This window comes from Chiloscyllium punctatum, chromosome 30, assembly GCF_047496795.1.
Source record: "Chiloscyllium punctatum isolate Juve2018m chromosome 30, sChiPun1.3, whole genome shotgun sequence".
NCBI lineage: Eukaryota > Metazoa > Chordata > Chondrichthyes > Orectolobiformes > Hemiscylliidae > Chiloscyllium > Chiloscyllium punctatum.
The window spans coordinates 47,717,069-47,744,453 of NC_092768.1; the positions used below are offsets into that span (position 1 = coordinate 47,717,069).

Below are 27,385 nucleotides of genomic sequence, written 5' to 3' on the forward strand. Positions count from 1 at the left end.
CAGGGTGTTCAGTGGGACTGGGACACAGAACAAGAAGCAGCTTTCACTCCCACCAAACAACTAGTGATGACATCACCAGTGCTGAGGGATTATGATGTAACAATGGAGTCACCCTGCAGTGTGATGTCAGTGAAACAGGACTTGGAGTAACCCCCAGGCAGTGAGGACAACCCACTGTGTTTGTATTCAGAGGATTTACACAAATTGAACAACACTGTACACAGATTGAGAAAGAGATTCTTTGCTGATTGAAAAGTTGCACCTGTCTGGGAGAAAGAAAGTGGTAATAGAGTCTGACCACATGCCAATTAAAAACATCTTTCTCAAACCATTTGCATTTGGTTGAAAATAAAAACAGAAATTACTGAAGAAACTCAGCTGGTTTGGCTGCAGGTTTGGAGAGAAAGTAGAATGATGTTTTGAGTACAGTGACCCTTCTTCAGAACTCTAAAGCATTCAGAAAGGATGTTTCTTTGTTTGCAGAGATATCACTCAGAAGTGAAATACAGCAAGGGAAGCAGATGACATCAATGGCATGCTGTTGAGTGCTGCACTCTCTCTGAAGGAAGTTGTTGTTCATACAAAGTGTGAAATATTCTAGACAGACTGACTCCATAGAAATTACTGGAAAGATTGGAGATTCGAACAAGAGTCTGAGTCAGCATGCAAGATTTTGGACAGTTCTGATTTTTCTTACCTGGATAATTACACAGGAATTCTAAGACGGAAAAATAAACTCCTCTAACTCCTGGGTACACTTACACTTGACTCCCTAAATTGCTCACTTTGACACACTGCTCAGTCCCTACAACCTTCTGAGTACTCCCCACATCACCCTGATTCTCTGCAGCCCAACCTGACTCAGTGACTGGCCCAAACTGACCAGTTCTCACCTCATGACTAAAGTCCACTGGACTATCCCTTCAAAAAGACCTGGCCCGTCCCCAAACCTATGAAACTTCGAAACTTCAAAACCTGACTATCCCCTCCCTAACAGACCTGAATAGCCCCAAACCTAATAAAATTTCACAACCCGAAGAACCCCTCAACCCAGCATGTTTACCTCTGCAGCTCTGTAAAATTTCACAACCTGCTGCCCCTCTCCCAAACCAACTTAACCTGACCTGAGTACTTTGCAACTTGACAAAATCTCACAGCCCCACTATGTCCTCTACACAACCTAGCCTGCCTAGCCCTGAAACCTATAAACTATCACAACCTAACTGACCCCCAGCCTGACCTTAGTAACCCATAGTTCTATAAAATCTCACAACCAGACTACCTTACAATCCTATAAGATCTCGTGACCTGACTATCCAAGAGCACCCAAGCATTCACCCATTTCATACGCTGCCACCCTACCACTTAAACCTGGCCACATACCTCACCATTCTGCCTCTTACTGTACCCTGTCACCTGTTCCATTCACTCATTCATCCACTTCCCCATTCACTAACATTCACATTGGACAATTTTTAGGGAATACAAATTTTATTCAAGGACTGTGAGGAACTGGAATATGGAAGTTTTTGGACATTCTATGTTGAAAGAGTTTTGAATAGACATGTAATTTCTAAGCGTTGTATTCAGCAGTAATTACAAAACTCAAAAATTGATGTGAGCTGTTAATATCCCATTGTTTTGGTTGGAAGTCAAATAACTGTGTGGAAAAGACAAGCCAAAGCTTTTAAGAGAGACAAAAAAATAGGTTTATGGCTTTAATTGCTTGGTAGACTTGGCTTGGAAGATTTGGAAGATTCTGCGCTGAAGGTTGCCTAGCAACAGCTTTTGGACTACAGATGTGTTTTCCAGTAAACATGAGCTGTATCAGTTAATGGCAGAACGTCATGCTTTTTGACAGAAAAAAAATCTCTCTCCTGGAAAAGAAAAATTCTGAAACTTAACAAGGTGCACACATCCATCTTGGTGAGTTCCAGAAATCAGTACCTTTAACATTGTCTTAAGCTGTGAAAGTTGAACTGTTACTTCAGTCAAAGACCTAAGTCTAACTGACTTACCAACTGAACTGAAGATCTCATCAATTCTAAAACTGTCAGCGTTGTTCTCTCAATGGCAGGAATCTGTTTTTTTAATCTGTTAAGCTTGGCCCCATTTGGCTGTTTCTTACCATTTTCCTTTTTTTTAATTTTGGATTTAGAGGGATGTGCAGGCAAATGGGATGAGGTCAGATTGGGATGTTTGGTCAGCACGGGCATGCTGGACGAAGTGTCTGTTTCCGTGTTGGACAATTCTATGACTCATTCTAAGAGTTTTGGATAATTGGTGCAGATTTGGGGTGAAAGGGTTTGTAATTTAATTCTAAACAGTAGCTTAGTGGTTAACCAGTTTTGCCATTCATTGTAGAAATAGTCTTTATGAATTCACCTCTTCCCCTACTGTGCCTCCATTTTGTATGACATCCATCTGCCAAATTAGTTTAAACCCCCACCACCTGCACGAGTAATCTTTTCCATATGGATGTTGCTTTCATTCTGGTTCAGGTCCTACATTCCCCAGAAATGAAGCCAGTGATCTCAAGCCTTTCATCTATGCCAACTCATCAGCCATGCATTTGTTTATTCTATTGGCCTATTACTGTATTCACTAACATGTCACACTGATAGTAATCCAGAGACCTTGAGATCCAAGTTTTTATTCTGTTGCATAGCTTCCCAAATTCTTGTTGCAACTTCTCTCTTTCTACCTATGTCATTGGTATGAATGTGAACTGTTTCTCAAACTGTTTCTCTCTTCAGAATGTTCTGTAGCCATTAGGTCTCCAAAACTCACATTTCCTCAAGTAGTGATTCTACAGTGACTCTGCACATTTCAATGAGACAAACAGCACACTTTTTTTTAGCTGAATTGAGATTTTGTCTGCAAATGGCATTTTAACTTACTTGGCCCCATTTCAGTTTGCTAACCTGTTTCTAAAAATGGGACAATAAGGTAACGAGACAAGCAGTGTCACCCATCCATGAAATACCAAAGGTCAGTAGATGCAATTAATTGAATTAGTGGAGAATTCACCATGTCAAGGAAATCATAAACCAGTTGATGTGAAATGTGTATGTCCTGGTATCTCCAGCTCTGGCCAGCAGAACCACCCCTGATCAAATGCAATCCCCACTAGCTGTTGCCAGCCTCCTACTGTCACCATAGATGTCACTTCAATCACCCTGATTAAACAGGGCCTCAAGTGACCTCACACATTTTTCATTCAGTGACTGACTTGTTTCAAGATCAAACTTCACCATGAAACCTCTCTGTTGTGATTCAGTATCTAAATCATTGGATAGAAAGTAACTCACCCCATTGGTGACAGGCACAAGTAGGCCGCTGAATATGTGTGGGAACAATGTGGTCACCATGCCTGCCATTCCTGGGCTGAGTGAGAATTTGATATAGGCTGTGAATGGCAGTCAGGGAAACATTGGCCGTGTACATGTCCCAACTGATGGGACAGGTTATTCTCTGGAGTGAATACACAGGATGTTTGTTAGCACTCACCAAGCAGTCTGTATCCTCAGATGCTGGTCTCCATACAGCCCAGGTGAACTCCTCCCTGGGTGGGGGAGGATCTGTCAGGTTCTGTGAGGCCAAAGTGGTTATCCCTCATAGAACCCGACATTTTACCTCGTGATGAGAGATTAACTCCAAATGAAGTGCTGACATCGAATGTCTTTGAATAAACCACTAGCAACTCAGAGATTATTTGTATTGCTGCCTCTTGCTCACTGGCTTCCATTGATAAGATCCCCTCTTCAATTTTCTGGATGGTTGAGGATGTATCTTCCATCTCAACAATGATCTTCTTTACTTCAACAGAAAAGAAATGGATACCAGGCTTCATTGTTCAGTCTAATTTTGTATATATTCTAACTCTGCTGAATGATTCAATGCTATCTGTTATCACTGCCTGGAGTCAGGAAGGTATGGATTGAGTTTCCCAGTGCACTTGGCTTACTGTCCTCTCTTGAGTGTTTGTCCAGTTGTGAATTTAAATTAATCAATCTGGTTGCTAATGTGGGAAACCTGGGGGAAATGCTGCACAGCTGTGGTTGTGACTACATTTCTCACTTTGACATGATTGAGAAATTTAACCTGTTGTTCCTTCGAGCAATAACTTGGTTGATTCTTTGTGTATTATTAGATTACTATTCAGTATAACTGGGATCAAAGGAACCCTTGAAGAATATCAGGGGAGTAGGGGTTATATTAAGAGGGAAATCGGGAGGATAAATATGGGATATGAGATAACCTTGACAGGGAAGGTTAGGGATAATCCAAAGACTTTCTAAGCGTGCATGACAACCAAAAGAGTCATGAAGGAGAGAATAGAGCCTCTTCAAGGTCAGTGTTCTGACCAATGAAGGCACACATGCCAAATGCTTTCTTCACCACCCTGTCTACCTGCAACTCCGCTTTTGACGAACTATGCAAATTGCACCTCCCAAGTTTCTTTTTTCAGCCACACTTCCCAGGGCCCTGTCATTAACTGTAGAATTCGACCCCTGGTTTGCCTTACTAAAATGCAGAACCTCACGTTTATCTGAATTAAATTCCATCTGCCACTCCTCAGCCCATTAGCTCATCTGATCAAGGTCCCATTGTATCGACAACATAATCTTCTACACTGTCTGCTACACCATCTATTTTGGTATCATCTGCAAACTTACTAAACATACCTCCTATATCCACATCCAATTTTTTTATAAAAAAGACGACAAGCAGTGGACCCAGCACTGATCCTTGTTGCACACCACTGGTAACAGGTCTCCAGTCCAAAAAGCAACCATCTACCACTATCCTCTCTCTGTCATAGTTACAGTGCAGTACAAGCCCTTCGGCCCTTGATGTTGCGTCAACCTGTGAAATCATCTGAAGCCCATTTATCCTACACTATTCTATTATCATCCATATATTTTTCAAATAACCATTTAAATGCCCTTAAAGTTGGCGAGTTTATGACTGTTGCAGGCAGGGTAATCTACACTCTTACTACTCTCTGGGTAATAAAACTACCTCTGACATTGACCTATATCTATCACCCCTCAATTTAAAGTTATGCCCTCTTGTGCCAACCATCGTCATCCGAGAAAAAAGGCTCTCACTGTCCACCCTATCTAATCCTCTGATCATTTTATATGTCTCTGTAAAGTCACCACTTAACCTTCTTCTCTCTAACAAAAACAGCCTCAAGTATCTCAGCCTTTCATCATAAGACCTTCCCTCCAGACCAGGCAACATCCTGGTAAATCTCCTCTGCACCCTTTCCAATGCTTCCACATCCTTCCTATAATGCAGTGACCAGAACGGTACACAATACTCCAAGTGCGGCCGCACCAGAGTTTTGTACAGCTGCAACATAACCTCATGGCTCCCAAACTCAATCTCTCTACCAATAAAAGCAAGCACACCGTAAACCTGCTTAACAACCCTATCAACCGGGGTGGCAACTTTCAGGGATCTTTGCACATGGACACAGAGATCTCTCTGCTCATCCACTCTAGCAGGAATCGTACCATTTACTAACCCATCCTTCTACACCTTCAACCAGATCATTTATAAAAATGACAAACAGCAGTGGCCCCAAAACAGATCCTTGCGATACACCACTAGTAACTGAACTCCAGGATGAACATTTCCCATCAACCATCACTCTGTCTTCTTTCAGCTAGCCAGTTACTGATCCAAACTGCTAAATCACCCTCAATTCCATGCCTCCATATTTTCTGCAATAGCCTACCATGGGGAACATTAACAAATGCTTTACTGAAATCCATGTACGTCACATCAACCACTTTACCCTCATCCAACTGTTTGGTAACCTTCTCAAAGAATTCAATAAGACAAAAGGCATATGGGTGGAAGTAAGGCCATTCGGCCCATCAAGTCCACTCCACTATTCAATCATGGCTGATGAGTGTTTCAACTCCACTTACCCGCACCTCCCCGTAGCCCTTAATTCCTTGTTAGATCAAGAATTTATCAATCTCTGCCTTGAAGACAATCAACGTCCTGACCTCCACTGTGCTCCATGGCAATGAATTCCACAGGCCTACCACTCTCTGGCTGAAGATATGTTTCCATTCTAAATTGACCCCCCTCTAATTCTAAGCCTGTGCACACAGATCCTAGTCTCCCCGCCTAACAGAAACAAATTCCCAGTGTCCACCCTTTCTAGGCCATGCACTATCATGTAAGTTTGTTTTAGATCTCCCCTGAGCCTTCTAAACTCGAATGAATACAATCCCAGGATCCTCAGCCGTTCGTCATATGTTAGGTCTACCATTCCAGGGATCATCCATGTGAATCTTTGCTGGTCACACTCCAGTGCCAGTATGTCATTCCTGAGGTGTGGTGCCCAAAATGGGACACAGTATTCTAAATTGTGCCTAACTAGAGCTTTATAAACTCTCAGTAGCACATCGCTGCTTTTATATTCCAACCCTCTTGAGATAAATGACAACATTACATTTGCTTTCTTAATCACGGACTCAACCTGCAAGTCAATCTTTAGAGAATCCTGAACTAGCACTCCCAGATCCCTTTGTAATTTGGCTTTATGAACTTTCTCACCGTTTAGAAAATAGTCCATGCCTGTATTATTTTTTTCCAAAGTGCAAGACCTCGCGTTTGCTCACATTGAATTTCATCAGCCTATTCCTGGACCACGCTCCTAAACTGTCTAAATGTTTCTGCAGCCTCCCCACTTCCTCAGAACTACCTGTCTGTCTGCCTAACTTTGTATCATCAGTGAACTTCACCAGAATGCCCCCAGTCCTTTCACCCAGGTCATTAATATATAAAGTGAACAGCTGCGGCCCCAACACTGAACCCTGCAGGGCACCACTTGTCACTAGCTGCCATTCCAAAAAAGAACCTTTTATCCCAACTGTCAGACAGCCAATTCTCAAACCATGCCAGTAGCTCACCTCGAACACCATGGGCCCTCACCTTACTCAGCAGCCTCCCGTGAGGCACCTTATCAAAGGCCTTTTGGAAGTCTAGATAGATAACATCCCCTGGTTCCCCTGGTCTAATCTACTTGTTACCTCTTCAAAGAATTCTAGCAGGTTTGTCAGGCATACCCTCCCCCTTACTAAATCCATGCTGACTTGTTTTAATCCGATCCTGCACTTCGAGGAATTTAGAAATCTCATCCTTAACAATGGATTTTAGAATTTTGCCTACAACCAAGGTTAAGCTAATTCTATAATTTTTCTATCATTTGTCTTGACCCTTTCTTGAAGAAGGGGGTTACAACAGTGATTTTCCAATAGTCTGGGATTTTACCTGACTCCAGTAATTTTTGAAAGATCACAACCAACGTTTCCACTATTTCCTCAGCCACCTCCCTCGAAACTCTAGGATGAAGCCCATCGGGGTCAATGGTTTATCAATTTTTAGACCTTTTAGGTTTCCTAGCATTTTCTGTTTTGTAATGGCTACCATACTCCCATAGTTGAAAAATGTGCTGGAAAAACACAGCAGGCCAGGCAGCATCCGAGGAGCAGGAGAATTGACGTTTCGGGCATAAGCCCTTGTTCAGGAATTCGGCTGGTGTGCCAAGCGGGCTGAGATAAAAGGTAGGGGAGAGGGAATTTGGGGGAGGGGCGCTGGGAATACGATAGATGGAAGGAGGTGAGGGTGATAGGCCGGAGAGGGGGTCCTGGAAGAGGTCGGGAAGAAGATTGCAGGTCAAGAGGGCGGTGCTGAATCCGAGGGTTGGGACTGAGATAAGGTGGGGGGAGGGGAAATGAGGAAGCTGGAGAAATCTACATTCATCCCATGTGGTTGGAGGGTTCCTAGGCAGAAGATGAGGCACTCTTCCTCCAGGCGTCGTTTGGCCAGGGTCTGGCGATGGAGGAGGCCAAGGACCTGCATGTCATTAGCGGAGTGGGAGGGGGAGAAAGCAAGGGGAAAAGGAGAGGGGATAAGAAGGAGAGAGGGGAAGAAAGAAGAGGGCGTAAGAAGGAAAGAGCAGAAGAAGGAGGGGGAGACGAGTGGGGGAAGAAGGAGAGCAGAAAAAGGATGGGGGAGGAAGGAGAGGGGAAGACGGGGGAACAAGGAGGGGGGAAACGAGACAGGGTAAAAAGGAGCGAGGGGAAGAAGTGGGGGGAAACGAGACAGGGTAAGAAGGAGCGAGGGGAAGAAGTGCGGGGGGGAAGGAGGAGGGGGGGAAACGAGACAGGGTAAGAAGTAGGGGCAACGAGGAGGGGGGAAACGAGACAGGGTAAGAAGGAGCGAGGGGAAGAAGTGCGGGGGGGGGAAGGAGGAGGGGGGGAAACGAGACAGGGTAAGAAGTAGGGGCAACGAGGAGGGGGGAAATGAGACAGGGTAAGAAGGAGCGAGGGGAAGAAGTAGGGGGGAACAAGGAGGGGGGAAACGAGACAGAGTAAGAAGGAGCAAGGGGAAGAAGGAGAGAGGGGAAGCAGGAGAAGGGGTAAGAACGAGGGGAGAAGAAGGAAAGGGGAAAAGGAGAGGGGGTAAGAAGGAGGGGGGAGAAGGAGAGAGGGGAAGCAGGAGAAGGGGTAAGAAGGAGGGGAGAAGAAAGAAAGGGGGAAAGAAGCAAAGGGGAAAAGGAGAGGGGTTAAGAAGGAGGGGGGAGAAGGAGAGAGGGAAGAAAGAGAGGGCGGAAGGAGATAGCTGAAGAAGGTGACCAAAGGGGGGGGGAGGAAGGAGAGTGGGAAGGAGGGTGAAGATGGAGGGGGAAGAAAGAGAGGGTGAAAATGGAGGGGGAAGGAGAGGGTGAAGATGAAGGGGGAGAAAAGAGGGGCAAGATGGAGAGGAGAAAAAGAAGGGGAGGAAGGAGATGGGGAAGACGGAGAGGGGGTAGAAGGAGGGGAAGAGGAGAGGGCGGAAGAAGAAGGGGGTAGAAAGGAGGGGGGAAGAAGGAGAAGGGGAAGACAGAGAGAGGGTAGAAGGAGGGGGAAGAAGGAGATGGGGAAAAAGGAGGGGGAAACGAATTAGAGGGGGAAGAAGGAGAGAGGAGAAGGGGAAAGAAGTAGAAGGGGGAAGAAGAAGGGGGAAGAAGGAGCGAGGCGGTGGGTCAGCTGCCTGAGGTCACCGGCACGTCCTGGACGTGTTTGGAGGCAACTTGAACCGGTCGGTAAGCTGCTGCCCAAACCCTAACCTGACATGTACATGAAGCTGCGAGCCAGGTACTGTACTGGCAGAATCTGGCAGTTTCGCAAGTAGGCGGCCTGTCTCCCCAATGTAGAGGAGACCATATCGGGTGCAGTGGAAACAGTAAATTATGTGTGTGGAGGTGCAGGTGAATTTGTGATGGATATAGAAGGATCCATTGGGGCCTTGGAGGGAGGTGGGGGGGAGGTGTGAGCACAAGTTTTGCACTTCTTGCAGTTGCAGGGGAAGGTGCCGGGAGTGGAGGTTGGGTTGGTGGGGGGTGTGGACCTGACGAGGGAGTTGCGGATGGAGTGGTCTCTCTTGAATGCTGATAGGGGTGGAGAGGGAAATATATCCCTGGTAGTGGGGTCTGTCTGGAGGTGGTGGAAATGACGGAGGATGATACGATGTATTTGGAGGTTGGTGGGGTGGAAGATGAGGACCAGTGGGGTTCTGTCCTGGTGGCGATTGGAGGGGCGGGGTTCAAGGGCGGATGTGCGGGAAGTGGAGGAGATGCGGTGGAGAGTGTCGTCGACCACGTCGCAGGGGAAATTGTAGTCTTTGAAGAAGGAGGCCATTTGAGTTGTTCGGTAGTGGAATTAGTCCTCCTGGGAGCAGATGCGGTGGAGGCAGAGGAATTGGGAATATGAGATGACGTTTTTACAGGGGGCAGGGTGGAAGGAGTTGTAATCTAGGTAGCTGTGGGAATCAGTCGGTTTGTAGTAAATGTCTCTGTTGAGTCGGTTGCCCGAGATAGAAATGGAGAGGTCTAGGAAGGGGAGGGAGAAGTCCGAGACAGTCCAGGTAAATTTGAGGTCGGGGTGGAAGGTGTTAGTAAAGTGGATGAACTATTCAACCTCCTCGTGGGAGCACGAGGTAGCGCCAATACAATCATTGATGTAGCGGAGGAAAAGGTGGGGGGAGATGCCAGTGTAGCTGCGGAAGATGGACTGTTCCACATATCCGACAAAGAGGCAGGCATAGCTGGGGCCCATGCGGGTGCCCATAGCTACTCCTTTGGTTTGGAGGAAGTGGGAGGATTGGAAAGAGAAGTTGTCAAGAGTGAGGACCAGTTCAGTCAGCCGAAGGAGGGTGTCAGTGGAAGGGTACTGGTTGGGTCGGCAGGAGATGAAGAAATGGAGGGCTTGGAGGCCTTCATGATGGGGGATGGAAGTGTAGGCGGACACCTCCTCCTACTGCCCCCTTGATCATGACTGCACCTCACACCACCAAACCATCATCTCCCAGACCATCCATAACCTCATCACCTCAGAAGATCTCCCATCCACTGCCTCCAACCTCATAGTCCCACAACCCTGTACTGCCCGTCTCTACCTCCTACCCAAAATCCACAAATCCGATTGCCCCGGCCGACCCATTGTCTCAGCCTGCTCCTGCCCCACCGAACTCATCTCTGCATACCTCAAGAGCCCCCTTCGTCCATGAATTCCCCACCTATGTTCAGGACACCACCCACATCTCCACCTCCTCCATGATTTTCGCTTCTCCGGCCCCCAGCGCCTTATCTTCACAATGGACATCCAGTCCCTATGCACTTCCATCCCCCATCACGAAGGCCAATATTCCCAATTCCTCCGCCTCCACCGCATCTGCTCCCAGGAGGACCAATTCCACTACCGAACAACTCAAATGGCCTCCTTCTTCAAAGACTTCAATTTCCCCTCCGACGTGGTCGACGACACTCTCCACCTCATCTCCTCCACTTCCCGCACATCCGCCCTTGAACCCCGCCCCTCCAATCGCCACCAGGACAGAACACCACTGGACCTCACCTTCCACCCCACCAAACTCCGAATATATTGTATCATCCTCCGTCATTTCCACTACCTCCAGACAGACCCCACCACAGGGATATATTTCCCTCCCCACCCCTATCAGCGTTCCGGAGAGACCACTCCCTTCACGACTCCCTCGTCAGGTTCACACCCCCCACCAACCCAACCTCCACTCCCGGCACCTTCCCCTGCAACCGTAAGAAGTACAAAACTTACGCCCACACCTCCCCCCTCACCTCCCTCCAAGGCCACAGTGGATCCTTCTATATCCTTTGCAAATTCACCTGCACCTCCACACACATCATTTACTGTATCCGCTGCACCCAACGTGGTCTCCGCTATATTGGGTAGACATGCCTACTTGCGGAACGTTTCCGGGAACACCTCTGGGACACCCGCACCAACCAACCCAACCGCCCCGTGGCTGAACACTTTAACTCCCCCTCCCACTCTGCCAATGACATACAGGTCCTTGGCCTCCTTCATCACCTGACCCTGCCCACACGACGCCTGGAGGAAGAGCGCCTCATCTTCCGCCTAGGAACCCTCCAACCACACGGGATGAATGTAAATTTCTCCAGCTTCCTCATTTCCCCTCCCCCCACCTTATCTCAGTCCCAACCCTCTGATTCAGCACTGCCCTCTTGACCTGCAATCTTCTTCCCGACCTCTCCGCCACCACCCTCTCTCCAGCCTATCACCCTCACCCTCACCTCCTTCCACCTATCATATTCCCAGCGCCCCTCCCCCAAATTCCCTCCCCCCCTACCTTTTATCTCAGCCCGCTTGGCACACCAGCCAAATTCCTGAACAAGGGCTTATGCCCGAAACGTCGATTCTCCTGCTCCTCGGATGCTGCCTGGCCTGCTGTGTTTTCCCAGCACCACCTTTTTCCTACTCTGGTACTCCAGCATCTGCAGTCCTCTCTTTCTCCTAGTTGACTATACTCCCATACTCAACTCTGCCCTGTTGCCCAGACTCTCCTTAATTGTTGAGATATTACTCATGTCTTTCACTGTGAAAATTGACACCAAGTACTTATTGTGCTCTTCAGTTATTTCCTTATCTCCCAACACGAGCCTTCCTGCATCAATTTGGAGTGGCCCAATTTCTACTTTTGCCTCTTGTTTGTTTCTTATGTATTGAAAAAAGCTTTTACTATAATTTCTAATATTACTGGCTAGCTTGCCTTCATGTTTGATCCTCTTCTTCCTTACTTTTCTTTGTTATCCTCTGTTTGTTTTTGTAGTCTTCCCAATCTTTTGATTTCCCATACTGTTGGCCACTTTATAGACTCTCTCTTTTTCTTTGATACATTTGCTGACTTCCTTCATCAGCCATGGCTGTCTAATTCCAATCCCCCCCACCAGATAACTTTTTCTTTGGGATAAGCCTCTGCACTGTGTCCTCAATTACACCCAGAAACTCCTGCCATTGTTGCTCTACTGTCTTCCCCACTAGGCTTTGCTTCCAGTCGATTTTCATCAGTTCCTCTCTCATGCCCTTGTCATTACCTTTACTTAACTGTAACATCATTACATCTGATTTTGTCTTCTCCCTTCCAAAATGCAGACTGAATTCTACCATATTATGATTGCTACTTCCTTACTTTACGATCTTATATATAGTCTTGCACATTACATAGCACTAAATCCAGAATAACCTGTTCCCTTGTGGACTCCATCACAAGCTCTTCCAAAAAGCCAGCCTGTAAGCATTCCATTAATTCCCTTTCTTTGGATTCACTGGCAACATTGTTCTCCCAGTGCATTTGCATATTGAAGTCCCCCATGATCACCGTGACCCTGCCTTTCTGACATGCCCATCTATTTCCTGGTACATCTTGCACCCCTGGTCCTGACCAGTGCTGGGAGGTCTGTCCATAACTCTCATTATTTTTTTTTTGCCTTTGTGTTTCCTCAACTCCACCCACACAGGCTTCACATCATCTGACCCTATGTCATTCAGTACCATAGATTTATTTTCATTCTTGACTAACACGGTAAGCCTGCCCCTCTGCCCACCTCCCTGCATTTTCGATAAGTTGTAAATCCTTGAATGTTTAAATGCCAGTCCTGAACCCATTTCAACCACGTCTCTGTGATGTCTACCACATTACAATCATTCATGATGATTTGTGCTGTTAATTCATCTACTTTGTTACAAATACCACGAGCATTCAGGTAAAGCGCCTTAATGCTAATTTTCTTATCCTTGTGATTTCCATCATCTCTCGTAATATGTCCTAAGTTATCCTTTTTGCCTCATTCCTAGTCTGCCTTGAACTTAAACCCTGCATACATGCTAACCTGCTGCTTATCTTTCTACTTGATTCCATATTCCCTATTGCTTTTCCTTTCCTTTCCCCGCCTGACTCACAAGTTTAAAATCCTAGTGACCAGCCTATTTACCCTTTTTCAAGAACACTGGTTCCAGATTGGTTCAGGTGGAGACCATCCTATCGGTACAAATTGCCCTGGTCGTTCACAATAAGGTTTGTGAAGCACGACCTACACTTCACAAAATTGTGTTGACTATCCCTAATAAAATTATTTCTTTCTAGATGATTATAATTCTTCCCAACACTTTACCCACAACTGAAGTAAGGCTCACTGGTCTTTAATTACCAGGGTTGTCTCTACTCCCCTTCTTAAACAAGGGGACAACATTTGCTATCATCTGGTCTTCTAGCACTATTCCTGTAGAAAATAACATAAAGATCAAAACCAAAGACTCTTCTATCTCCTCCATAGCTTACCAGAGAATCTTAGGTTAAATCCCATCTGGCCAGGGGACTTATCTATTTTCACACTTTCCAGAATTGCTAACACTTCTTCCATATGAACCTCAATCCTATTTAGTCTAATAGCATGTATCTCAGTATTCTCGACAACATTGTCTTTTACCTCTGTAAATACTGATGAAAAATATTCATTTTGCACCTCTCCTATCTTCTCGGATTCCACACACAACGTCCAACTACTGTCTTTGACTGGTCCTAATCTTACTCTAGTCATTCTTTTATTCCTGAGATATCTATAGAAAGCTCTAGGATTTTCCTTCATCCTACTCGTCAAAGACTTCTCATGTCCCCTCTTCTGAGCTCTCTCTTTAGGTCCTTCCTGGTTAACTTGTAACTCTCAAGTGGCTAACTGAGCCTTCATGTCTCATCTTTACAGAAGCCTCCTTCTTCCTCTTGACAAGAAATTCAACTCCTTTAGTAAATCACAGTTCCCTTGTTCGACCACTTCCTCCCTGCCTGACAGGCACATACTTATCAAGGATACACAGTAGTTGTACCTTGAATGAGCTCCACATTTCAATTGTGCCCAATCCCTGCAGTTTCCTTCCCCATTCTATGCATCCTAAATCTTGCCTAATCACATCATAATTGTTTCCCCCCCAGTTATAACTCTTGTCCTGCAGTATATACCTATCCTTTTCCATCACTAAAATAAATGTAACTGGATTGTGGTCACTATCACCAAAGTACTCACCTACCTCCTAATGTAACACCTGGCCGGGTTCATTACCCAGTACCAAATCTAATGTGGCCTCTAATCTAATCAGTGCACAGAACCTTTCTTTTGTTAGAGGAGGAGAATGGGCGGGAGACACTACCTAAGTACTGTTTTGGGTAAAGCAACAGCCCAAATATATTATCTCACTTTCTTAGCCGTCCCATGTCTGCTCCTGCTCAATGTGTGCTCGCCTATTCACGAGATAAGTTTTTAAAGGATTAATTTACCTTCCTGGTAGCCCCCGGTCCTCACTCTCACCGCTCCTGTTGCTGCTGCAAAATATTCTCTCACTTTCAAACCAATTTTGTGTGTAACTTGCTAGCTCCCCTGGATTCCCATGCAATGTAACCTTACTAACCAGTCTACCCTACAAAATCTTGTCAAACGCTTTGCTTAAGTCCAATGGACACCATCTACAACCCTGTCCTTCATCAAGCATCTTATTACCTCTTCAGAAAACTCAGGCAAGTTAGTGAGACATGATTTTCCGTGCACAAACCCTGATTATCCCTACTCAGTCCTTACCTTTCCAAATGAATGTAATCCTGTCCCTCAGAATTCCTTCAACACCTTACCTACCACTGACATATGGCTCACCATTCCAGAATCCCCTGGCTTTCCCCTACAGCCTTTCTTAAATAATGGCACCATATTAGCCAACCTCAAGTCTTCCAGTACCTCACCTGTAGCTTTTGATGATACAAATATCGCAGGAAGGGGGCCAGAAATATTTCCTTTCCAGGCTGAGTTTTGTGAGATTCGTAAAATGGCTTTATGCTGTTAATCAGGACTGTTGGATCAGCAGTGCAATCACACATGGAAAACCATTCCTGTACAAATAATTCTTGCAGTCATCAAAACTCTCTAAGCACCATTGTGTTCAAAGTGGGGAGTGAGCATTCAAGGGTGAGGTTTGCAACAAATCATTTGCATAGTCAGACAGCCTCCACAAACACCAACAGAACCACATAGGGGAGAAACCATTTAAATGTGAGATGTGTAAGAAACACTTTGCACAGTCATCAGGACTGGTGAATCACTGACATATTCACAAGGGAAGAAACTTCCACATGTGAGAACTGCAACTCATCATTCTCACGGATGTCATCCATTATTTTGCACATAAATGCTCACTCTCACAATCTGACAGTTTCTACACACCAATCTATCCATATGGGAAGAAACCATTTGAATGTAGGTGTTTAGAAAGGACTTTACACAGTGATCAAGTCCACTGTTGATCTTCTGCCGAAACTGCAAGCAGGAAGGCCACCTGTCCAAGGAATGTAAGGAGGCCAAGAACTGTAATCTGTGCGGAGAGGTGGGCCACATGTACAAGGCCTGCCCAAGACAAGGGGCCGCCACCTGCGCACAGATGGCCGGAGGTGGCAACACGAGCCGTGGACCGCCTAAGACCAGCAAGGTGCCACAAAACAGCACAGGAACGGTGTCTGGAGGCACCCAGAAGGAAGGGCAGGTTGTAGAGGAGCAGGCGGCAGACAGCGGGGAGATGCAGCAGCCGATCCAAACTCCTTCAAGACAGACGGAGGAAATGGAAGAGGAGGGATCAAAGGAGACAGAGGATTGGATTACTGTCAAAAGCAGGAAGAGGAAACCTCTCAAGGGCCCCAAATCCACCCAGCGAAGGGGGAAGAGACACCTACACGACGAGGATACAGGCAGCTCTTCCGACAGTGAGGACGGGCGCAAGGAAGGTCGTCACCAGAGGAAGACAGAGCACCATGGGCAAACAGGAGGGCAGCACCGCCCAAACAGGAAAAGACGATCCCTCTGAGGGGATGGGTAAAAGCCTCCCCCCACCCGGTGAGAACCAAGAGGTACCCACCGGCCCACAGCTCCAGGTAACTAGGAGCAGCAGTCCTGTGACAGCCCCGCTGGAGAACTGGACGATGCGGACCCTGGGCCCGACCCGAAGACACCAGAGCGGGGAAATGGCTCCAGCGTGGAGCTGGACAACTACCTCAGCCCTGGGAGGTCCAGCAGTTTGCCGTCACCACGGGGATGCACACAGCTACCCCAGAGGGGCAAGGCCAGAAGAAAATGGACACTGTTAACCTCGTAAACTGTTAAAATGGGGTTAAAAATTGCCAGCATCAATGTGCGTAGCATCAAATCGGCTACGCGATGTGTTTCTACGATGGCCTTCCTGGCCAACGTTAAAGCCGACGTCCTGTTTCTGCAGGAGGTGGGATACCGCACCTCAGCAGCAATAGGAGATGGTCGAGCTTGTGGGCCCATGGGCCGTCAGTGTGGTCGGGGGGGAAACGATAGCCGCGCCTCCGACCTGAGTATCCTGTTGCGGGGAGGCAACTTCACCATCTCCGAGGTTAAGGAGGTGGTGGGCGGGCGCCTCCTTGTCGCGGACGTTAAATACAGAAACGCTCCCGTGAGACTAATCAACGTGTACGCCCCAATGGGTAAGAGTGAACGGTTGGCCGTCCTGCAACAGCTTCCACTGTTGCTGGCTACGTCCAGGCCGGTCATTCTGGCCGGAGACTTCAACTGCATCATTGATGCAGATGGACGATCCGGCGGGGGGGACAGTAAATTGGACGCCACGTCCAGAGCCCTGATGGACACGGTAAAAGATGCCAAGCTGCACGATGTCTTCAGCGCCCCTGCAGATGGAGCGCAGCGTAGATACACCTGGTCACAGGCAGACGGGTCTATCCGCTGAAGGATAGATTACCTGTTTGTGTCCCGACCGCTCTTGGTCAGGTCCACCGACATCAAGCCGGTGTTCTTCTCTGACCACTGCCTCCTGATGGCCGACTGTCACCTACAGGATGAGCAGCGGGCGGGCAAGGGAACGTGGAAACTGAACACTAAGCTGTTGACCCCAGGAAACATCGAAGAGCTCAAGAGGGACTACGCAGGTTGGAGAACCGTGAAGCTCCTCTTTGAGTCCCCAGCGGACTGATGGGAAACAGTAAAATGGAACATCAAGAGGTTCTTCATCCTCAAAGGTGTTCAGGAGGCAAGAGAGAGGCGGGGAAAACTGTCCCAGCTCCAGGAAAGTATGCAGAACTTGCTCCTGCTGCAGACGATGGGGGTCGATGTCACGGAGTACCTCAAGGAGGTGAAGGGCCAGCAAACCTCGCTCTTTGCCTCGGAGGCCTCCAAGATAATCTTCCGTTCCAGGGTCCGCTTGGTGGAGCAGGACGAGATGTGCTCACGTTTCTTCTTCCAGAAGGTGCACAAAGAGAGCTCTGTCATCACCAGCCTGAAGGAAGAAGATGGCTCGATAACGTCATCTCAGGCTGACATCATGAGGATCAGTAAATCCTTCTACGCCAGTCTGTATGACGCGAAGCCGACCGACAGCGCGGCCTCCCAGTGGTTCCTGTCCTCTGTCACGGAGGTCCTAGACGACATAACACGTAAGAGGCTGGACCAGCCGCTATCTCTGGACGAGCTGACCAAGGCCCTCGAGTCCTTCGAAAAGAATAAAACTCCCAGAAGCGACAGCTTAGCGGTCGAGCTCTATTCCGCTCTGTGGGACTTGATCGGCCAGGACCTGCTGGAGGTGTATGTCAGTATGCTTCGGGCAGGTACCATGAGTGAATCCATGAGGAAAGGCATCATCACCCTCATCTACAAGCGGAAGGGGGAGAGGGAGGAACTCAAAAATTGGAGACCAATCTCACTGTTGAATGCGGATTACAAAATTCTGTCAAAGGTAATCGCCAACCGGGTCAGGTCTGCTCTGGGGTTGGTGATTCACCCTGATCAAACCTGTGCTGTACCGGGCAGGAAGATCGCTAAGAGTCTTGCACTCCTCAGGGATACGATCGCCTACGTGCAGGACAGAGGGTTGGACACCTGCCTGATCAGCCTGGACCAGGAGAAAGCCTTTGACAGAATATCACACACGTATATGAGAGATATTCTCTCCAAAATGGGCTTTGGGGAAAGAATCTGCAATTGGATCAGACTGCTCTACACCAACATTGTCAGTGCAGTCTCAATCAATGGTTGGGAATCAGATAGCTTCCCTGTAAGATCGGGAGTCAGGCAGGGGTGCCCTCTCTCTCCTGCCTTGTTTGTGTGCTGCATAGAGCCATTTGCCGAATCCATCAGGAAGGATGTGAGCCTGAGAGGGGTGACTATTCCTGGCAGCGGGGGCCTGCAGGTTAATGCCTCCCTGTACATGGATGACGCCGCCGTTTTCTGCTCGTCCGTGCGCAGACTCATGTGCATATGTGACCAGTTCGAACGGGCCTCGGGGGCCAAGGTCAACCGAGGGAAGAGCGAGGCCATGCTCTTCGGGAACTGGGCCGACCAATCCTCTATCCCCTTCACCGTCAGGACTGACCACCTGAACGTGCTGGGTAATTGGTTCGGGGGGGAGGCTGGGGCGTGCGCCAAGTCTTGAGGGAAGCGTATCAGCAAAGTGAGGCAGAAACTGGGCAGATGGAAGCTACGGTCGCTCTCCATTGCGGGAAAAAGTCTGGTCATCAGGTGTGAGGCACTGTCATTGCTATTATACGTGGCACAGGTCTGGACTATTCCCAGAACCTGTGCCGCTGCAGTCACCCGGGCCATCTTCCAATTTATATGGAGGTCAAAGATGGACGGGGTCCGAAGGGACTCACTGTACAAAGATCTGGGCAACGGGGGGAAAAAATACACCCAATGCCACCCTCACCCTGATAGCCACCTTTGTGTGTGGCTGCATCAAGCTGTGCGTGGATCCCCGGTACGCAAACACCAAGTGTCACTACGTACTGAGGTTCTACCTGTCCCCGGTGTTGCGAAGGATGGGCCTGGCCTCGCTGCCACGGAACGCTCCGAGTAGTTGGACCGTTCCGTATCACCTGTCCTTCGTGGAGAAGTTTATGAGGAAAAACACCTTTGACCACAAGTCCATCAGGAAGTGGTCAGCACGTAGTGTCCTTGAGACCCTTCGGGAAAAGGAGAGGGCGGATCCTGTCGAGCAGTTCCCTGAGCACACTGTCAAAGCCATTTGGCAGAATGACTCATCGCCAGAACTTTCCAACAAGCACCAAGACATGGCTTGGCTGGTGGTGAGAAGGGCTGTGCCTGTGAGATCCTTCATGCACGCCTGGACTCTGAGCCGCACCGCACGCTGCCCTCAAAGCGACTGCGGGAGGAACGAGACAGTCACACACTTCCTTCTGGAATGTGCCTATGCAGAAGAAATCTGGAGAGGAATGCAGTGGTGTTTGTCGAGGTTCGTCCCCAGCAGCGCCGTGACGCGGGACTCCGTGCTCTACGGCCTGTTCCCCAGGACGCACACCGAGACGAACATCAACTGCGCCTGGAGGATCATCAACTCGGTGAAGGACACTCTTTGGGCTGTCCAAAACCTGTTGAACTTCCAGAGACACAGTTGAGAACCTTCAAAGTGATTTTTCACAGTGCTTAGCAAAAGTATATACCAGTGAAAAGGAAAGACTGTGGGAAAAGGGATAATCAGCCATGTATAACTAAAGAAAATAAGGGAGGGTGTTAAATTGAGAACAAATGCATACAAAATGGCAACGATTAGTGGGAAACTATAAAGATCAACAGAAAGCCAGAGAAAAGCTATGAAGAAAAGTAAAATGGGTTATGAGAGTAAACCAGCTCAGAATATAAAAACAGTAAAAGTTTCTACAAACATGTAAAATGAGGACAAGTGGCTAAAGTAAAGTTTAGTTCTTTAGAGTATAAGAAGGTGGATTTAATAATGGGATATGAGGAAATGGCCGAGGTGTTGAACAGGTATTTAGTATTAGTGTTCACAGTGCAGTAATTGATGACAAAGAGGCTATGGAAGGTGAAGACTAGAAACAATCATTATCATTAAAGAGGTGGTGTTGGGCAAGCTAATGGGGCTAAAGGTAGTCAAGTCTCCTGGCCCTGATGGAATGCATCCCAGGGTACTAAAAGAAATGGTGGGGGAAATAGCAAATGCTAATAATGATAATTTACCAAAATTTCCTGGACTCTCGGGCTGTTTCAATAGATTGGAAATCAGCAAATGTGCTGCCACTGTTTTAAAAGGTTGACAAAAGGCAGATAACTATGCGCTTGTTAGCTTAACTTTGGTAGTGGGGAAAATGCTTGAAATTGTCATTAAGGAAGAAATAGTGAGGCATCTATAGAAAGTGTCCAGTTGGGCAGATGCAGCATGGTTTCATGAAAGGCAGATCATGTTTAACTAATTTACTTGAATTCTTTGAGGACATTATGAACGTGGTGTACCTGGATTTCCAGAAGGCATTTGACAAGGTATCACACAAAAGTCTGCTATATAAGATAAAGGTGCGCAGTGTCATGGGTAATGTATTAGCATGGACAGAAGATTGACTAACTAACAGAAAGCAAAGAGTAGGGATAAATGAGTGTTTTCTAGCTGGCAATTAGTGGTTAGTAATGTGCCTCAGGGGATCAGTGTTCGGACTGCAATTGTTTACAATTTACATAGATGATTTAGAGTTGAGGACCAGGTGTAGTGTGTCAAAGTCCGCAGATGACACTCAGAAAAATGGTAGAACAAAGTGTGCAGTGGAAACTGAAAGTCTGCAGAGGGATATAGATCGGTTAAGTGAGTGGGCAAGTGTCTGGCAGATAGAGTGCAATGTTGGTAAATATGAGGTCATCTATTTTGGTTGGAACAGCAACAAAATGGACTTTTATTTAAATGGTGAAAAATTGCAGCATGCTGCTGTGTGAGAGACCTGGGTGTCCGTGTGCATGAATCACAAAAGGTTGGTTTGCAGGTGCAGCAGACAATTAAGAAGGCAAATGGAATATTGTCCTTCATTGCTCGAGCGATGAAGTTTAAAATGGAGGTTATGCTGCAGTGACATAGGATGCTGGTGAGACCACACCTAGAGTACTGTGTACAGTTTTGGTCTTACTTGAGAAAGGATGTTCTGGCATTGGATGTTCTGAATGTCTCACTGTGTAGGGTGTTCAGTGGGACTGGGACACAGAACAAGAAGCAGCTTTCACTCCCATCAAACAACTAGTGATGACATCACCAGTGCTGAGGGATTGTGATGTAACAATGGAGTCACCCTGCAGTGTGATGTCAGTGAAACAGGACTTGGAGTAACCCCCAGGCAGTGAGGACAACCCGCTGTGTTTGTATTCAGAGTGTTAATACAAACTGAACAACGCTACACAGATTGAGAAAGAGTTTAGCTGTCGTTTTTGCTTGTGAGGATTTCAACCAATACCCATTTGGGAGAAAGGACATGATGTTTGATTCTGACATCAAGTCGCTTTAAAGCATGTTATTCAAGCCACTTCTGTCTGTTCCAAACTGTTTCGAATGGATGTTACTTCATTTCTGGAGATACCATTTGAAAGTGACGTACCATGTAAAGAAAGCAGATGTATATATCACTCTTAGAAGGAAGTTGATGCTGGTATAGGGTGTGAAGTCTTCTGGATTCAACAAGAAGCAACAACAAATACTGTAGAAATCATCAAACCAGCAGAGACATCAGGCCAATATTCCAGTCACTGAATTTGTGGGATGTTTTGTGCCTCCTTGTCTATCAAATGCACTGACTCTTTGGAATTGCCTGGAAAGTTTGAACTCCCTGGGATTCTCTGAAAAGACTCCACCTCTGACTTACAGTCAGAGATTTTGTACAGTCTCACACATTTAGCTGAATACCCAGGATATTATCTTAGAAATATTAGACAGGAATATACCTATTCTAATTCCTGTGAGTCCCACAATCAACATATCTTTCAATGGAAGTCAAAATACAGGATAGAAATTGTTGAATTCAGTGTTAAATTATTTTCTGTGAACCAGTTTGCAGTGGGCTTCACTGGAAAACTGCAGTGAGCCTAGGATGGAAATGTTGACATGAGTGTGAGATGATGTGTTGAAATGGTGGTATCATTCTTACTGACTGAACAGTTTGAATTTGATTTCCTCGGTGTAGGAATACCGCATTGGGATCAGTGAGTACAGACAACAACATTGAAAGTAGCATTAGTAAATCACTGCTTCACTGTGTGTTGGAGCCTTGGAAAGAGAAGAGGAAGGAAGTAAAGGGGTATTGGAACATACACACTGACACAGTTGATTTCTGAGGAGGAGAATTGGGGGTTATCCTTACTCTTTAAGATGATCCTGCAGCATTGAGCAGTTTTGACAAGAGGAAAGCAGGACTACTAGTGTTTGATGTGATCCAATCAGATCTGGCAATCAATAGATAAACTAATTGTGTCCTGGATACATTCAAGTTTTCATTCCTTGGAGTTGAGAAAGAGAAGATTGAGTAATAATTTTCAAAATGAGGATGTAGAATTCAGATGAGGGATTGATTAAAACAGGTTGACAGCTCAGAAGCATTGTGGTGAATGGAGGGATAAAGGGCAGAGAGTTGGCAATTAGAAAGCACTGTCCAACTAACCTGGGAAGGAGAGTCTTCCAGGAATGGAAACTGATTTGCACCTGCACCCTCATGATCACAGGATCTCTGTAATGATTGGTGGTTTATATGATGGAAATGAACTCGACCACGTGTCACTAAAGTTCAGTGTCATTTCTGATTATTGGAATTGGGAATCAGAGTAAGGAACAGGGATTTAAAAATATTCTGAGCTTCCCCTGATATTTATATGCTGGTAACATGACCCAGCTCTCAGGAGTGGCTATGAATTGGATTCAAACCCTCCATTAGTTGGTGATCCTCTTCAGGTGACAGATGTTTGACTAATTCTATGGGGAAAGTTTGTACTCTCCTGTCTGGGAGGACCACTATCCTGAGTATGGTGAGAGAGTGGGGACAGGTCTGTAGACTTGCATTCCCTCAGTCCATCAAACTTCAATTTAATGGCAGTGTGATATTTTCACCTTGGACTCTTCCAAGATTAATGCTGTGATCTGGGAAAGATCATTTTCAAATATTTTGTTGCTTTGATTGGTACTAACTTGGTTTATGCAGACTGTATTGTCTGTTTTACTAATCTTCTGTGTCAAACTCCCAATAAATTAACTTTTTAGCTGAATCCATACTGTCTGATTTGTCATCATGGTGTGTTCCTATTCACTGAAACACTCAGGATCCTACAGCAAGAGGTCTGTGCACAATATACTGGTTAGTGTCACTGTAGGCTTTATCTTCTTCAATTCCCTTTCCACTTCTGGAGCCCTCCAAGTCAGGCAAAGCAGATACTGATGTCCATTCCATGGTGAAGCTCCCTGGAAGAGGTCACCAGAAGATACAGCTTGAGGGACATCAATCTGCATCAAGCATGGCCAATCAGGAGATTCTCCCACTATTACCACTTACCACACAGGCATATTAGAAGAATTTAAAGATGGATAATAATGGTAGGAGTTGACAGTAGTGGTGGAGGGTTGTTTTGGGGACTGGAGGCCTGTCACAGTGTTGCAGAGGGATCAGTGCTGGGTCTTGTTTTGTTTATCATTTACATAAATTATTTAGGTGAGAATATAGAAGGTATGGTTAGTAAGTTTGCACCGAAATTGGTGGTATAGTGGACAGTGAAGAAGGTTATCTAAGATTTCAAAGAGATCTTGATCAATTGGGTCAATAAGCTGAGGAGTGGCAGATGGAGTCACATTTAGATAACTGCAAGGAATTACATTTTGATAACACAAACAAGAGCAGGATTTATACAATCCAAAGGACCTTGGGCAGTGCTGTAGAGCAGAGGCATATGGGGGTTCAGGAACATAATTATTTGAAGCTCATGTCACATGTAGACAGGATGATTAAAGAGGTATTCAGCTTGCTTGTTTTCATTGCTCAGACCTTTGAGCACAAGAGTTGGGATGTCATGTTGAGGTTGTACAGAACATTGGTGAGTCCTTTTCTGAAAGAGATTTACCAGGATGTTGCCAGGAATGGAGGCTGTGACAATGAGGGGTGACCTTATTCAGGTTTATAAAATCACGAGGGGTATAGATAAGGTGAATGGAAACTGTCTTTTCCCTACAGTGGGGAATTTCAAGATGAGGGACATATTTTTAAAGGAGAGAACGATTTTAAAAAGACATAGAGTCATAGAAATGTACAGCATGGAAACAGACCCTTTGGTCCAACCTGTATATGCCGACCAATCTAGTTCCACCTGCCAGCACCCAGCCCATATCTCTCCAAACCCTTCCTGTTCATATACTCATCAAAATACCTTTTAAATGTTGCAATTGTACCAGCCTCCACCACTTCCTCTGGCAGCTCATTCCATACAATCCTCCAAACCTGGCAACTTCTTTGTAAATCTTTCTGAACCCTTTCATGTTTCACAACATCTTTCCGATAGGAAGGAGACCAGAACTGCATGCAATATTCCAACAGTGGAGCCGCAACATGACCTCCAAACTCCTGTAATCAATACTCTGACCAATAACACAAAGCATACCAAACACCTTCTTCACTATCCTATCTACCTGCGACTCCACTTTCAAGGAGCTATGAACTTGCACTGCAAGATCTCTTTGTTCAGCAACACTCCCTAGGTCCTTACCATTAAGTGTATGTGATTTGGAGATGCCAGTGAGGAGCAACTGTTTTTTACATAGAGAGTGGTTCATGTGTGGAATGAACTTAGAGTCATCGAGCCATAGAAATGACAGCATGGCAACAGACCTTTCGGTCCAACCAGTCCATGCTGACCAGATAGTCCCACCTGCCAGCACCCACCCATACCCCTCCAAACCTTTCCGATTCATATACCCATCCAAATACCTTTTAAAATGTTGCAATTGTACCAGCCTCCACCACTTCCTCTGGCAGTTCATTCCATACATGTACCACCCTCTGTGTGAAAAAGTTGCCCCTTAGGTCTCTTTTATATCTTTCCCCTCTCACCCTAAACCTATGCCCTCTTGTTCTCGACTCCCCAACCCCAGGGAAAAGACTTTGTCTATTTATCCTATCCATGTCCCTCATAATTTTGTAAACCTCTATAAGGTCACCCCTAGGCCTCCAATGCTCCAGGGAAAAACAGACCCAGCCTGTTCAGTCTCTCCCTATAGTTCAAATCCTCCAACCCTGGCAACATCCTTGTAAATCTTTTCTGAATCCTTTCAAGTTTCACAACATCTTTCCGATAGGAAGGAGACCAGAATTGCACGCAATATTCCAACAGTGGCCTAACTAATGTCCTGTACAGCCGCAACATGGCCTCCCAACTCCTGTACTCAGAACTCTGACTGATAAAGGAAAGCATACCAAACGCCTTCTTCACTATCTACCTGCACCTCCATTTTCAAGGAGCTATGAACCTGCACTCCAAGGTCTCTTTGATCAGCAACACTCCCTAGGACCTTACCATCAAGTGTAAAGTCCTGCTAAGATTTGCTTTCGATTTGCCTTTCTTATTATATGCTGCACCTGCATATCCACTTTCTGCAATTCATGCCCAAAAACACCCAGATCCCTCTGCACTGACACACTGTGAATCTGCTTCCCATTGAAATGACAATTTGTCTTATTTTCCAGCCAAAATGAACAACCCCATACATATCCAATTAACCTCCACCTGTCAGAGTCTGGCCCATTCCCCTAGCCAATATCCATCTGGAAACATATTATCTCCTCATCATATCCTGGTTTCCCACCAATATTAGTATCAACCATGCATTTAACTATGATACAGTCTGTCTCTGCTTGCAGTTCATTTATACAGATTGTAGATAGTTGAAGTCTGAGAACTGAACCGTGCAGCACAAGACTAGTTTCAGTTCGCAATGCAGAGAAGGACCCATTTTTACTGATCTTCTGTTTTCTGTCAGTCAGCCAATCCTTTATCCAAACCAATCCTCTACCTTTAACCGTCTAGGATCTAATCATTTGGATCAGTCTTTTGTGCAGCACGTTGTCAAATGCCTTCTGGAAGTCTAGATATACCACATCCACTGGACACTGGTGAATTGAGCTTCATTTATCCAAATGTTCAGTTATCTCCTCCTTTATGATTGGCTTCAGCAACTTCCCCACTACAAAGCTCAAACTGGTCTACAGTTTCCCACTTATTGCCTATCTCCTTTTTGATTAAGTGTGTCACATTAGTATGTTTCCAATTCACTGGCACATTTCCAGAATCCAGGGAATTTTGGAATATCTCAACTAATGCATCTGCTTTCTCTGTTGACAAATCCTTTTATACCTCTGGGTGCAGGCCATCAGGCCCTGGGGAATTATTTGCCTTTAATCCCATCAGTTTACATGATACCTTCTCCCCAGTTACAGCAATTGCACCAATTTCCTTGATTGGGATATATGTAAAGCAGTGTTACTTCTGCAACCACAATTGCTTATGCAAGGTGAATGAACTAACCTACGCCAGTTTATAATTGTTTCAGCAAAGAGCTGAGTTAGCTAAAATGTGCATACAAGAATGAAGACTATGTAAAGGGATACATAGTTTCGTCTGAGTTAGGTAAAATGTGCATACAAGAATGGAACATGCCTGCAAATAGTGGAAGATCTTACAGTCAAATAGATAAGTTGAAAAAGAACATCAAGATATTCCAAGCTCAGCAAATTTCCCTCATGTCAGCATTGAAGTGAGCCAAGTCACTTATAGAGGGGAGGGATGCCCGCCTTGGAGTAGGGGGAAGAAGTAAACATGGGCAGAGCGCAGCTGGGTAGGGGTAGAACACAATAAGGAATATTGATAGGTTTGAAGGCCAATGAAGTAAACTGGGAAGTACCAAGAATTAAACTGTATAAATTGTGGAGTAATCTCTGGATCAGTATGGCTACTTGCTAGTCACCCTTTCTTGCAAGAACATTTCAATAAAATTCGCTGCTTCAGAATTTGACTCGGACTGAAATTTATTATATTGTGAGCTCTCTTTCTCACACTTGGTAGTAATGGCAGTTTTTGGGAAGACAGTGTTTCCAGAGGAAGTGGTGGATGTGGGTGCAGTATATTGTTTAAAAGACATTTGGATAAGTACATAAA

The 27,385-nt window shown here is 46.0% G+C and overlaps 1 protein-coding gene across 1 annotated transcript in view; it reads left to right on the forward strand.

Moving 5' to 3' along the window:
- The window catches only part of LOC140455633 (uncharacterized), a 51,902-nt gene that overhangs the window by 9,006 nt on the left and 15,511 nt on the right, over positions 1-27,385 (forward strand). The gene's annotated exons all lie outside the window — the stretch shown is intronic.